The following is a 14790-nucleotide window of genomic DNA, read 5'->3' as shown; positions in this document are numbered from 1 at the left end:
CCCTGGGTGCTGCACCTCTGCCATGGGCTTCGGCCCTCGGCAGGCCCCCGGCACACCAACGGCGAGGCTGGGCCTGGGATGTCAGCTTGTCAGCCGGACTCCAGGGACACCTGGGTGTCCCGTGTTGTGTGCCTGTGCCCTGCCCGGGCTGGGGAAGGGGGCAGAAAGAGGGGAAGGATGGTGGCGTGGGTGTACCACTGACCAGGGGACAGGGGGTGTATGTGTGAGGGTGTAGTATATGGAAGAGTGCGTGTGAGTGCGCACATTCCCTGTTTGGGAAGGACGTGTGTGGGGAGGTGCGAGGAGGTGTGCTCATTCCCTCTATGGGAGTGTTAATGTGGGTGCATCCTTGTCGGAGGGGGGGATCCCCTGCCTGGGCGGCGGGGTGCGTGGGGGTGTTAGCGTGGGTTGCGTGCGTGCATGCGTGTATCCCCTGCCTGTGGCGTTGATTATATAGCGTCTGTGCGTGTCTGCATGTATGTGCATGTGTGCGTGTGCACCCCCTGCCCGGGCAGGGGTGCGGGCTGTGTACGTGTTTGTGTACATCCCCCGCCTGGTGTTAATGCGGGGGGGTGCGCGTGTGTGTGCGTGTGCGCGCACCCCCTCTCTGTGCAGGGGAGCGCGGAGCGGGCGCGGGTGCGCGCGGGTGTGCGCGCAGCCGGGCGGCGGGGGGCGGCGCGGGGGGTGGCGGGGGGCGCCCCGGGTGCCCCGGCCGGCAGCGGCCGTGCCCCCCCGCCCCGCCGCCGCCGCCGCCGCCGCCGCGCACAGCCGCAGACACGGGCGGCCGCGCCGGCAGCCGGCAGCTCGCAGGCAGCCGGGGATTACAGCGGGGCGAGGGCAGCGCGGGCTCGGATTTTATCCCCCCCCCCCCCCACCCCCGCCCAGTGTCCCCCCACCCCCACCCGGCCGCCACTCCAGCCGCTCGCCGCGCTGCTTCCTCGGCGGCTTCTTCATCTCCGCGGGGGTAGGAGGGAGATGCCTTTGCCGTGGTTTTTCCACCCCCGGTCCTCTCCGTGCCGGGGGGGGCGGTGATGTGGAGCCGGGAATGTAGAGCAAAACCCTCCCCGGGAAGGAGCGACCAAAACAAATCTCTCGCCGTGGCTTTGGCGGCCGCGCAGTGCCCGGGGAAGCCCGAGCAGCCCCTGCCAGCGCCGGGGAATCCCTCCTCCAGCCCCCGGCGGTGCCCCGGGCGCCCGCCGAGCAAGGTAAGCGGACGGGCATCTCTCCGCCGCCGAGGGCTGCCGTTTGGGTTTATTTGGTTGGTTTGGTTTTTTGTGGGTTTTTTGGTTTTTTTTTTTTTTTTTTTTGCTTTTATTTAGAGCCCGACTCATCCACGCCTCTCGCTCCGGGAGTTGCAAGGGAGGCGAAGGCTGCCGGGGGCCCCCGGCGGGCTGCGGGGCGCCCGGGCCGGGGGGGAGCGCGGCGGTCGGCGGGGAGCCCCGGGGAGCCCCGGGCGCGCTCGGCGGGGAGCGCCCCTCCGGGGGGGGTGCCTGTGGGGAGGCGTGCTCGGCCGGGCTGGACGGACAGAGGGTTTTCTCCCCGGCTGCCTGGATCAGTTTGAGGGAGAATAACGCAGCCCTCACGCTGGAGCGCTTTGGAAACCCTGGCTTGTATTTTTGTTCCTTCAGAGCTGCTAAAGGGAGAGGGGGGGAAATGATATTTCGTAGTATTCTACCTCCTGCCGTGGGTGAGCTTTAAAGATAAAGGCTCGTCGTTTGTTTCTGATGCTCTAATAGCGCTTGTGGGAACCTGATGATAGAAAACCTCAGCGTTCTCGGAAGACAGCTGTCATCTGAGTTACCCCGTGTCCCCGGGGATTGAAAAATCCCCTCTGTCAGAGAAGAAAAACTGTGGCTTGTGCTGGTCTAAAATATATACTGGCATATATGCTTTCCGTAGATACGTAGCATGCTGTCACTCCCCTAGATTTAAAAATCTAAGTGTCTTTATAAATGGGCATGTTGGCTGTATGGTTTCTACAAATCGTTCAGTATGTTTCTTATATCAGAATTTCACTGCCCAGGTGAAGGTAGACCTTTGCTGATACCCTGTGTATGTGCTGTCCGTATTTATAGTAGGTCTTGGACTTCATTCAACTCAAGTTACATAATGATTAAGATATATAAAAGCAGTATATTTGTAGCTTCTTGGACTTTTTAATTCATTGCAGATGAGACCTTCTCTAGAATCCCTGCCAAAACTGTCACTTTTAAAATGTTTGTGTAAAAAGAGAAGTGTCGATAGCATCAGGTGGAGGCAACGTTCCTTAGCAAATACACAGTCATCAAGACCTTGCTATTAAAAGGACACCTAAGCGAAGGATTTCAGTGACCCCATCCTGTAGCTCTGAAGAGCTGCCAAGATTGGTTTAGAAGAGGAAGAATAGCAGCGAGGCTGGACAGGCTTGGGAGTGGGAAAAGCCTGTCTGGTGAGGTTTTGCTTTAAAAACACTAAGAGTTCAAGTTTGCTCAGCTGATGAGTCGTATCCCAGTTAGTGCAGAGCTAGCACCGAGCCTTAGAGGCTGGGAAGCTCTGAGGAACTAAATGTCTTGCCAAGCCTGGGGCACAGTCCTCCTCCCAGGGAGTTCTGCGAAAAACTTTCAGGGTAGCAGGATACATGCCACTGTGAGATTTGTTTGCTCTGTGCTCACCTGAGATGTACTAGTGAAGCTCTGGAGATCTTTAACAGAGATGAGGTGCAGTACCTGAAAAAAGTTCGTTGCTGGTTCTTAACGCTGCTGTCTTTTCCATTCAAACAACAACTGATAAACCCACCTCCTCCCCCAGCCTTATTGGAACTTGCAGCTGCCTTGTTATGTTTATTTGGTTTGGTGTTTTTTTTTTTTTAAAATGATGCTTCCACATCATTTGCAGGCAGCTCTCGCAACAGCGTTCAAATTGCTCTCGCCTGCTTCTTTCTCAGCTGGACGCTGTCACTGGGGCTCAGCAGGTTGGCCTCATTCAGACATATGCAGCCAGTAAAAACAAAAACATCTTCAGCTTGAGATGAGGGAGAAGTGCTGTTTGGAGCAGCATGCTTCAGTCTGAGCATTTCCATTGGCTTCAGCATTTTAAAATGTCCCGTTGCCATATCATATGTATTTATTTATTCATACTCAGCCTTTTTTTCTAAGTGCAAGTTAATTGGCAAATTCTGGCTTGCCATTCAAGGCAAGGCGAGGAGTCGAGGTTTGCGATAGCTTTCTTGCCAACATTAGGGATTTTGCCAAAAATCTTGCTACTGTGAGTTTTAGAAGAAAATCTTGATCTTATGTGACTTCTTCGAGCTTCATGTCACTACATGCGCAGGTAACATTTTTCATGGCGCTACTATATTTAAATCTACCTGCTGGAGGACGTGTCAGTCAGTGTTTTACTCCGTGTGTTGTTCTTATATAAACAGCATGTTGGGGAGGGGCTGTCTGGTCTCGAGTCTGCATGGTTTAGAGGAAAGGAGTCTTAGTGAATGGGAGATGAGGTGTCTGGTGAAGGGGGCAGGGACCGGGAGCACTGCGGTGCAGTGGGATCCCCCTGCAGACCCCTCTGAAGGCATCTGCTCTTCCAGGGTACAGAGCTGCCACTCCTGGCAGGCAGAGCCCAGGAGGGAAAGCTGGGAGCCAGAAAGGGAAGCGCTTAAAGTTGTGAACCACTTCAGCTTCATCAGAGTTGACATGGATGCATGCTAAAAATGAATTTTTTGGATGTTTTCAGGGGTCATTTCTATTAACTCATCATGTTATTGCATAATACCGTCTGACCCAGCAACAGTATGCTCACAGCTCTTGGAGTTAAATAATGGTCGCCTCTGAAAGGACTTTCGCTTTTTATGTAGTATTGCTATGGGAGATGTTTTTAATTTTTAGAAATAAGGTTTTTTTTACCTAATAGATATCTGAATATTATAAACTTGGGTGCATGATAAAAACAGGCTGTTGTTTACTTTGTCGGGTTGTGCTGTTTCTACCCTTATCAGGATGTGAGCACCCTAAGAGAAAATATTTTTGATCTCTCACAAGTAACTGTCGTCTTTCTCTTATGGTTATTGCTGAGGTAGTGGCACCAGCTATTTAATTTCTTGGATTTTATATCAAATCTTTGGGACATGTTGTATTTACTTGCATTTTAACAGGTGGAAATGAGTGTCTACTTCCTAACAATAATTTTACCTGTAAATCAAAAGAAACTTTTCAAATTTTAATCACAGAGATCTCTAGGATATACAACAGTGTTCTATGGGATACTGTGAAAAGTCACTTGGGACGTTACAGACTGTATTTTTTTCCTATTGTAAATGTACATTTTTTGTGCAGTCCCATAGTTTCCCATATTTATTTATGTATAATTGTTTGCATATATGGAAAGAATTTGCAAAGAATGTAATTATTTTGAATTTTTTCTTGAGTATTACGCAATTTTAGATATAATATGGCATCCTATAATAAATTGATTGCTTAATGATGCTCAAATTCAATCTAAGTGAAATACACGTATATTAAATCTTATGATTAAATATAAAAAGTGATCAGAGAAGCTGAATAATTCAATTTTTTATCGATCAGAACTTGGAAGTTTCTTATCTTGGGTAGCTATAGGTATAAAGACAGCCCCAGTACAGCTTCCCAGATCACTAAATACGATAAAAGCCTTAGATATAATCTGCATCAGTCAAGATATTTAAAATCTATTAAGCTTAAAACTGCCTGTGTTCTCCATTAAAGCTGGAAGGACTGCAAAGGCTATTCTGCTTTTTGTCCTTCCTGGTGCTCATTACAGAACATGCAGAAACAAAGTCGCACATTGGCATCCTCCTGAAGTTTCACTTGTTTACTGTGCCATACATTGCTTTCTTCCACGGCTGGAGGGCTGGAGTAAACTGAGGAGTTTTTAAACTGAGGAGTTACTTTTTTTGCCAGGATGGAAAGTATGATGTTGTTAAATGCATAACCAGTAAATAATGAATATTATTTTGAAGGTACTTGTTCATGGATTGTGTTGACTGCGTGAACAATATGGAAACAGTAATGGAAAAGTCTTAGGCCACTAAAATCTGTGGGGTTTTTAATTTGTTTGTTTCTAGTGCAGGAAATCTATATTTAGCTGTAATGGCAGATCAGCTGTGACTTAGATGTCTGACTTCTATACGGCTCTATTTCTCCTCCGGATGACTATAAAGACTAGTCAGTAGCATCACTGCTGGCAGCAGCAAGAGAATCAGAACCAACAATCTATTAGCTAATAAATAATATATGTCACGCTGGCATAATGCAGCTCTGAGTATTTAGGAGTAGGCTGTGATAAGCAGCAACTGTAGTCTTTACAAGGAACAATGGCAATCTACCAATTTACCTCTCATAATACCATGACGGGGACCGCGGTACACTGTGAAACTGTGTGAGGGCAGATACTGTCCGAGCCCAGATGGAGGGATTGAGCAGCTCTGTTGCCACAGCACTGGCACATGATACAGGAGAAGCCTCTACGTTGGTCTGTGCTTCTCCCTGGGAAGTCATCCTTGCTGTTGCAGGGTATCCTTCATGCTGCCATCATGAGCCAGCACTGTGCCCTTGTGGCCAAGAAGGCCAACGGTATCCTGGGCTGCATGAAAAGGAGTGTGGCTAGCAGGTTGAGGGAGGTTATCCTCCCCTTCTACTCTGCCCTGGTGAGACCACATTTGGAGTACTGTGTCCAGTTCTGGACCCCCAAGTTTAAGAAGGGTGTGGAACTGTTTGAGCAAGTCCAGCAGAGAGCTACCAAGATGATCAGGAGGCTGGAGTATCTTTATAAGGAAAGGCTGAGAGTCTTGGGTTTGTTCAGCCTGGAGAAGACTGAGTAGGGATCTTATCAATATTTATAGATATCTGAAGGGTGGGTGTCAAGAGGATGGGGCCAGACTCTTTTCATTGGTGCCCAACAACAGGCCAAGGAGCAATGGCCACAAACTGGAACACAGCAAGTTCCACCTAAACATGAGAAAAATCTTCTTTCCTGTGAGGGTGACAGAGCAGTGGAACAGGCTGCCCAGAGAGGTTGTGGGGTCTCCTTCCCTGAAGACATTGAAAAGCCGCCTGGGCACAGTCCTGTGCCCCCTGCTCTGGGTGTGCCTGCTCAAGCAGGGGGGTTGGACAAGATGAACTCTAGAGGTCCCTTCCAAACACTACCATTCTGTGATTCTGTGATATTCGGGTATCAGCTTGTTAGGAAATAAACATCAGCTCTTTAGGTAAAACCATGTAATGAGGAAACAAATGCAAAGCTGTGCTCATAATTAACTGAACAAAACTCTCAAATATAATCTTTGATGGCACTGAAGATGAGATTCTCCCCCAGATTGCCTAACAATTTAAGAAATAGAAATCAATTATGGTGGTACAGTCCAAATAGAGAATAAATTTGCCTCAGAGCATTAATAAGACATCTCGAGACAGTTCATAAAATAGTTTTTTACAGTACCTCATCAATAGTTAAGTTTTAGGAAATTAGCTATATTTTAAATATATAGAGTTAAAAGTTAAAACCAAACTCAACAACTCAAGATGAGGCCATAATGCTGCTTTCTACAGAGCTTTCAGTTGTGTCTTTTGCTCTCTTAAAGTATGAGGTTTTGGTTTCCCTACAAGGTTGATGACCTCATCTCAGCTGGACATACTCTCAGATGCCTGAATAATCCTGCTACAATTTATGGCCATACTTTTCATGTAAATTTGAATATATCAGAGAGATCCAGGGACAGTTTGAGCAGAAAGTGTTGGCAGGCTGCAGCAGCTAGAAGAAACCCGCTAATGTATTTAAGCAGACTCAAAACAGTGATCTGGACTAATTAGGCTTGAAATCGCAAAGCTATGAATGACACTACTGTATGTGCTCATCCAGTGGTTAATAGCACACAAAGTTGATCTACCTTGACAGTAGTGCCATCTAGAAGGTCTTGCCTTCTAGAATATTTCCAACTCATGCTTTCTTCATTCTTGTTATTGCTGACATAGGGCAAACTTCTTAACTTTGTAGGCCTTGTGCTTGTATTTATATTCAGGACTAGCCTGGCTACCATTGCTTTAGTTAGTTACTTTAGTCCCTGTTTTGCAGTAATGCTAGCAGTGCTGGTATCTTCTGCTCCTCTCGAACTAAAGAAGGGATGAGAATGTTTGGCTGCTCTGAAAATGAGGATGTATTTGTAGATCACCTAGTAGAAAAAAAAATGTTTGGCTTTTGTTCAGTAGCCTTGTAGTTAGGGTACTCACCCATAAGTAGGAAATCAAGCTGTTAGGCCTTTCTTAGATTAATCCAATGCAAACAAATATTTCACATCTTGTAATCCACTATTCCCCCCAGCAAAAGGATTGCTTATACCCCTCCAGCTACAGACTCATGCCTGTTGCCTTTTGAGCACAGGCTGCCTCATTCTTGCTCAGGAGGAACAGGGAGAGTGGTCTCCGTCTCTGCAGCCATCCTTGTTATTACTAGTAGCAGCAGTAACCTACAAAATATAAACCACAGGTTTGGGTCCCTGGGGGATGAACATGGTCCCTGGGTGAATGTTTAATAACCAGGCACTTATATCAGTGGGTTGCTACCACCACCTCAAGGTGTACTTTGATAAGAGTGGACCTTGTTCAGTTCTTCTGAAGGACTGTCTTTTATGTGCCTCTTATAGGAGGAGGTTTCCAGGCTTAAAATATCATGTGGCTGAGTTGTGTCCCTTTTGATCCTGACTATGCACTGGGCCTGGATGAGAGTTCAGAGTATCTTCTTTCTGACCATGAAGCATCGTGTTGATCCTGCCTTAGAGGTTCCCACACACTTCTTTGAACTTGGGCCTTGCATGTTTAATATTAGCAACCCTGAACTAATGGCTCTGATGAAGCACATTTTTAAGAGGATCCTGTGGCTTTTAAAAATACATTTTGGCTTCATAGAGGTAAATTAATTTATAGTGGCAGTTTTATAAAAATTTTCCTTTTAGCCTGTCTTGATTTCAGAATTACAGCAACAGTAGCCTGGGGTTGTGCATAATAGTGAGTCCTCACCTTTTTCTATTGTCAGGTCAATTTGAGCATCAAAAATATCAATACTCCTGGTATCAGCTCCCTTTAGGCTTGACATTCTGTTTTCCAAAACTTACACTGTCTCCACCTGTGGTAGGACTAAAAATCAGTATGAAAATGCAGTGTAGCTTCTCTACAGTGTTAAACTGGAGTTCCCAAGAACAACGCTCCCTTACCCGATCCCAAAACCAGCTGTACGTACCTTTGTGCAGGATGTGGAACCAAAATACTTTAGACAAGGCTGGGAATGAAAGTTTTCTGCTTTCTGGATGACGGCTTCTCTTACATGGGCAAAATAAGATGACAGGTCTTTGTAGGCCCCATGCGACAATGTATAGTAGTAGGATGGGTTGGTTGGTTTTTTTTTGAGGCATTCCATAGTTTAAGACATCAAAATATTGAAGGGCTGGATTCTCCAGAATCAAACCTAGGCTAAAATTTGTCTTAATTTTTAATGATAAAAGTGTTTTATGAAGACTTGCTGATGCTATGACCTTGGGGACATTTCCAGTTGTGTACAAAGGCGCTTGTCAGAATTGAGTCACCAAAAAATCAAGGCCTTGATTCATTCCTTCCAGCTTCAGTGCTTCTGTGAAGCATGAGAGATAGGAATGTAGGCTGTACTCCTGCTGACTAGAGTCATTGGGTTGAGACAAGCATCTCTTGAGTAAATCTGCCCATCTCTAACTGAAAACTTGGCCATGTCTCTTCCTATCTGTTATCTAGGTAGGTCTAGTCCTGCCATTTTCCTTGACTGAATCAGCAAACAGTCCAGTTAGAAAGGGTTCAAAAAGAAATTTTTGACAGAGGCAGAAATTGAACCCAAATTTTTTCATGTCGTGTTGGGTCTGGCTGAGACAGAGTTAATTTTCCCCATAGGAGTCCTCATAGTGCGGTGCTTTATATTGGTAGCTATAAAGGAGTTGGTTACACATCAGTATTTTGGCTACTGCTGAGCAGTGCTGTGACAGCATCAAGGCTGTCTCTCCAACATTTCACCCCCTCACCAGTAGGGTGGGAGTGGGCAAGATCTTGGGAGGGGCACAGCCAGGACAGCTGACCCAAACTGACCAAAGCGATATTCCATACCATATGACATCATGCTCAGTATATAGAAGCTAAGAGAAAGGAGGAAAAACAGGAGGCATTCATTATTTATGACATTTGTCTTCTGGAGCAACCACTATGTGTACTGAAGCCCTGCTTCCCAAGACATGGCTGGACATCACCTGCTGATCGGAAGCAGAGAATAAAATCTTTGTTTTCCTTTTGCTTCTACACACAGCCTTTGCTTTTGCTTTCATTAAACTCACTTTATCTTGACCCTTGAGGGTTTTTTCCTATCCTATTTTCTCCCCGTCTGTCCTGCTGAGGAGGGGAGTGATACAGCAGCTTGGTGGCACCTGGCGTCCAGCCAAGGTCAGCCCACCGCACATTTCCAAATAAGTCACTTAAGAATATGACCATGCTTTCCTTAATTGTAGATCTCAGATGATGGGGTTGTATGGTTATCGTCTGTTAGGAAATTCAAATGTTATACTAGATTTCTGGAAAAAGTGCCACAGCCAGAGTTTTGGATGCCATTTTATTCAAAGAAGGGTAAAAAAATCTGACCCTTCTCAATGTGCTTTGTCGCTTCAGACATCATCCTCTATGTATATAGTACAATATTACATATTGTGTAATATTTCCCTGCCTAGAAACCTAGAATCATTATTCAGTACTACACCATGCAAGGTTTTGTTCAGGAGAACAAAAAGACATCTGTGGAGTTCTTCAGCACTTTCAGCTAGTTGGCAGCAACATTATTGGTAGGGAGCAGTGGATGATTGAAGTTATAGAAGATAACATGTTTAGAAAAGCCCTAAAACTAATTGGTTTAGGAGAACTTGTTACGACAGTGCCTCCTCAAAGAACAAATGACGTGCTGACAATCTCCTCCGTCATCTTAATGCACTGCAATGCAATTAGAAAAAAATCAAGTAGTGGATGAATAAATTGCAATTTAAAGCTCTAAGTTATTAATATTAATGTATTCACTATTATTAGGGTATCCTGTCTATATAATATCTGTACATTCGCAAAGAGTTGTATGGAAGTAGCAGTGAAAACTGTGGATCCAGAGTGGTAGTTGGGATATAAATATGTAGTCTGATTTAGCCCTGAAATGAGGATCTTACATAATCACATTTCTGTAATATCTGGTTGTTTGAAATTAAAGAAAATGATCTGCCATTCGGCCTTGTACTTCTCGGTGACAGCTCACCCCCTCTGAAATTTCCAGGGAAGGATAAATATGCAGTGAAAGACAGTATCTTTGGCGAAAGCAGTAACTCAGTCCTTAGCAACCAGTTGTAAACATAAATAGTAAAGTGCAGATACCACAGACAATTACATCCTAAACAAGAGATGCTTCAACCTGGGCTGCAATGGAAATGCAACTGTTTTTGTAAACTGAGCAAGCATGCATCAGGATTGTTTTGTAAGGATCATATAACCATGCCTGTCACAAGCACCAACAGCAGAGCACTGCTAATAAGGAAAGACAGAGACCCAGAGCTGGTCTGAAATAAAGGCTGGTGGTGATCTTGATTCAGTGCTGGGATGGACTGTGAAGCCATGTTCATTGCTCTCTTGAGACCTCAGTGCAGTCTGAGAGGGTGCTCAAACCCAGCTCTCAGCTCCAGAGTTGCGGTGAGGTCCTGCTTGAAAAGGCCACTTGAGTCCTGAATTCCATACGAGTCTTGAGGTAAAATTACACTGAATGATGTCAAGAGCATTCAGCCTTCTGGTGTGAAGTTGTCCACATTACCTGAAGTGGAGTCTGGGGCCCACCCACAAGACTTTACCTTGAGTAAAAGCACCAGTAAGTAATTGCAAGTGCTACTGGGGTAGTTAGAAAACTCAAATAGGCCGAAACTACCAGACTTGTGTGACTGCAAGATTTTACAAATGTTTTATCAGTTATACTCTCCCTCTTTTTTTTGTATTCTGTCTCCTTACCTATTTCTGTCTGGCTTTTCTTATCCAAGGCTCTTAGGGAATATATAAAGCCTCTGAGTCTGCTGCTGTTTAGTGAAGTTCAGCTCATCCATCTAAAAGACACTTCTGTGCTCTAGATGGTGAGAACAAGGAGTTAGCAGACAGACTGATTTACTTGATTTGAAAAGTTCGTCTATAAAAGTCCCATCTTTTTTGAGTGTTTCCTGCAGATCTCTGAGACTTTGTGCAGGCAACGTTTAATTTTTCACATACCAGAAATAAATCATATGTGAGGTCTGTTATGAAATAGAAGTAATCATCGTTTTAGACCAGTTAGCCATCCTAATTCCCTAAGAACTGGTTTTGCAGGATTTATTCTCAAAGCAAAATCTTATTTTCCATAGCCCAACCCATCCATAGCTGTAAGCAGAGCTGTCAAGGCTACAGCTGCAATTTGGTCTTAGCTCATGGAAGGACCCAGCTCCCTTACAGTCTGACCATGGTCGTGGTCTGGTATGAACCAGCTATTGCTCGCAGGGAAGCTCTGTCAACACAGGTGACAGGCTCAGGCTCCATCTTTGCCCCTTCAGGCCACATCGCTTCAAGTGGTTTCAGCCACTTGTCTTTGAGGACTTGAACCCGAGTGCCAACACAGCTATTCCAAGTAGTTTGGACAATCAAAGCTCAGCTACTTCTCTCCCGTGCATGCATGCACATGTTCCTGCATATGGATATGAATCTGAGACACACACGCAATGCTCAGGAATCCTTTGACATGTTTCCTGACACTTCCTGCCTTCAGCTTGCCAATCCTTAACTCTATGAGGTGTGACTTCTGTAAAGGTGGGAAATGGAAATACTGAGCACCTCATTTGAGCAGAATGTTTTTCTTCAGGGTTTTAGCTATCATCTCAGCCATTTTTTAAAAAACTGAAGTTAAGGGAAAATGCTGTTAATAAAGATCCCACAATTCACCATTAAGAAACTGCAGATCTTCATATTTTGAAACAAAGGACAGACATTTGTTAGCTGAGATGTGGTAGCAGAGGCATTACGGCAAAGCAGAAGTTGGAAAAAGCAGAATCATACAATAAAATAAGCCGGCATATAAGGTTCTAAAAATTTTTTTGCTCAGTAGAAATGCATTAGTTTGTCACAACTAACTTGCTCTATCTTTTCTTGACTAACTTTCTGTATCCCAGGATATAGGCTCTAAGAGTTAGACACTGAGATGCACACAGGTTTTCTAGGGCTTTTTAGAATCATAGAATCATAGCATATCTCAAGTTGGAATGGACCCATAAGGATCATCAAGTCCAACTCCCTGCTCCTCACAAGACCACCTAAAACTAAGCCATATGACTAAGAGCATCATCCAGACACTCGATGAGCTCTGACAGGTTTGGTGTTGTGACCACTTCCCAGGGGAGCCTGTTCCTGCATTATATACAGACTGTAGATCTGATTTTTGTCACACTTTAATAAGCCATTTTTAATAGCGAAACTAGTCAATGCAACAATTATGTCCCCAGATTTTTCTGGATTTCAGTGACCGTTGTTGCCTGGAAAAAAGAATAAGCATTGATCTTAGATTTTCCAGACCTGAAAAAAATTCAGAATGTCTCATTTTGATCCAGACCTTTCACAGAATATCACAGAATCATAGAATGGCAGGGTTTGGAAGGGACCTCTAGAGTTCATCTTGTCCAACCCCCTTGCTTGAGCAGGGACATCCAGAGCAGGGGGCACAGGACCGTGCCCAGATGGGTTTTGAATGTCTTCAGGGAAGGAGACTCCACAACCACTCAGGGCACTGCAGTCTTGGACCATGGAAGGGGCCAATGCTGCTCGGGCCAGCTGGCATGGTGACCTCTGTGCACGCGGTTAAACTCACCTAGGCTCCAAAGCAGATGGCTGCGGACAAACCGTTTACTAGGAGCAGACCTTGAAGCATGCTGACTCGCCAGCCATCCCTACAAATTATTTGGGAGAGTCCTAATTATTGTGCCAGGCGATTCTCTGGCGATGCGACAGCACAAGCAACTGAGTTCCTCTGCCTGAGGGTTTAATCTGCTCACGTAGGCATGCCCATCAAATGTGATAAAAATGCTGATGACTCTGAAAAAAAGCAGCTATCTCAGTTTGAGCAGCCAAAATTATTGGTTACTTCAGACATGTATGACCCTCATTTCTTCATGATAAAGCAATGGTAATAATGGCCTCCTAGTGATGTTGAGAAGGGAAACTCTGGGATATCCTGGAAACACTCAGGTAGGATAGTGAGAGCTTCCTGAGGGAAACTCATCCCTTTGCATGTAGTGTTGGGTTTGCGGTAGGCCATGCTAAATAACATCAGAGGCCAAATACTGAATGAGAAGGATGAAAAGAAATGGCAAATAATTACCCATTCACTTAATGCAGAGGGATTGGGGTGGGGGAAGACACTTAAACTTTGTTCTGGCTTTCCCTAGCTTTTTGAGTAGTAGTCTTTGCAGTCTTAACTTTTATTTAATTCAAAGAATTGGCTTTGGTTTAGAAGAGTTTTATTCAATATTATAGGTATTTTCCTATTAAGTCATTTTATTATTGCAAGGAAAGAAAGTCACTTCTGTCTGGAGTTGCTCTTATATATCTGCTGTGGCCAAGAAGGCCAACAGGATGCTGGGTTGCATCAAAAAGGGCATCGCCAGCAGAGAGAAAGAAGTCATTATCCCTCTCTACTCAGCCCTTGTCAGGCCACACCTGGAGTACTGTGTACAGTTCTGGTCCCCGCTATACAAAAAGGATGTGGACAGGCTGGAAGGGGTCCAGAGAAGGGCCACCAAGATGGTCAAAGGACTGGGAAGCCTGCCATACGAGGATAGGCTGGGAGAACTGGGTTTGTTCAGCCTTGAGAAAAGGAGGCTCAGAGGGGATCTCATCACCATGTACCAGCACTTCAGGGGCAGCTACAAAGAAGATGGAGGCTCCCTTTTTACAAGGAGTCACATGGAAAGGACAAGGGGGAATGGACACAAGTTGCTCTTGGGGAGATTCCGATTGGACACCAGAGGAAAATTTTTCACATTGAGGACAGTCACCACTGGAATAATCTCCCCAGGGAAGTGGTTGACTCGGCCACGTTGGACACCTTCAAGAGTTGTCTGGACAGCGTGCTGGGCCATGTTGTCTAGACTGTGCTCTTCCTAGAAAGGTTGGACTAGATGATCCCTGAAGTCCCTTCCAACCGCTGATTCTGTGATCTGTGGTTCGAATTTGTGTCTTTCTCTACTGACTGCTAAGCAGTGCTGGTGAGCAGCAGGCTGGCTTTGCCTGCCTGCCGAGGGGTAGCTAGTCCGTGTTTCTAGTTTCTCACTAGTCCGTGGTGGAAAAAAGTGCGTGGTGGAGTTGCACACAGACAAAAGGTTAGGGCAACGAACTAAACTGAAAAATGCTTTAAGCCTTCTCAGGACAAAAATTGCAGTGTCTGAAGAGTTAGTTGCAGTAGCTAAAATCCAGAAAGGTTATTTAGTGAACTGTAGAGGTAACATCACTTACATCATTGTTGTAATGAAAGATCTGGTGGTTCTGTGTGAAATATATAATGTGGATTATAAAGTTAAAAATGTTATGTAGTTAAAGTAGAAGCTATTGATTATGTTTTTGTTAAAGGTATGTTTAAATACAGTCCCTGTAGTCCAGGCTTGGGGAAAAGCTGTGCAGGAAGAACTTTTAAAAAATTATCAGCAGAAAACAAAAGAAGGTATGAAGAGAGACGCTTAGGAAG

At 45.1% G+C, this 14790-nt stretch overlaps 1 protein-coding gene across 1 annotated transcript in view; it reads left to right on the top strand.

Moving 5' to 3' along the window:
* The first annotated feature begins 791 nt into the window (after positions 1-791).
* The window catches only part of KCNB2 (potassium voltage-gated channel subfamily B member 2), a 215747-nt gene continuing 201748 nt past the window's right edge, over positions 792-14790 (top strand). The window contains exon 1 of the mRNA XM_064442554.1: positions 792-1205. The gene's annotated coding sequence lies outside the window, so the exon portion shown is untranslated. The remainder of the gene's footprint in view (positions 1206-14790) is intronic.

Source organism: Phalacrocorax carbo, chromosome 2 (genome assembly GCF_963921805.1).
Source record: "Phalacrocorax carbo chromosome 2, bPhaCar2.1, whole genome shotgun sequence".
Classification (NCBI taxonomy): domain Eukaryota; kingdom Metazoa; phylum Chordata; class Aves; order Suliformes; family Phalacrocoracidae; genus Phalacrocorax; species Phalacrocorax carbo.
This window is presented reverse-complemented; position numbering and strand designations above follow the sequence as displayed.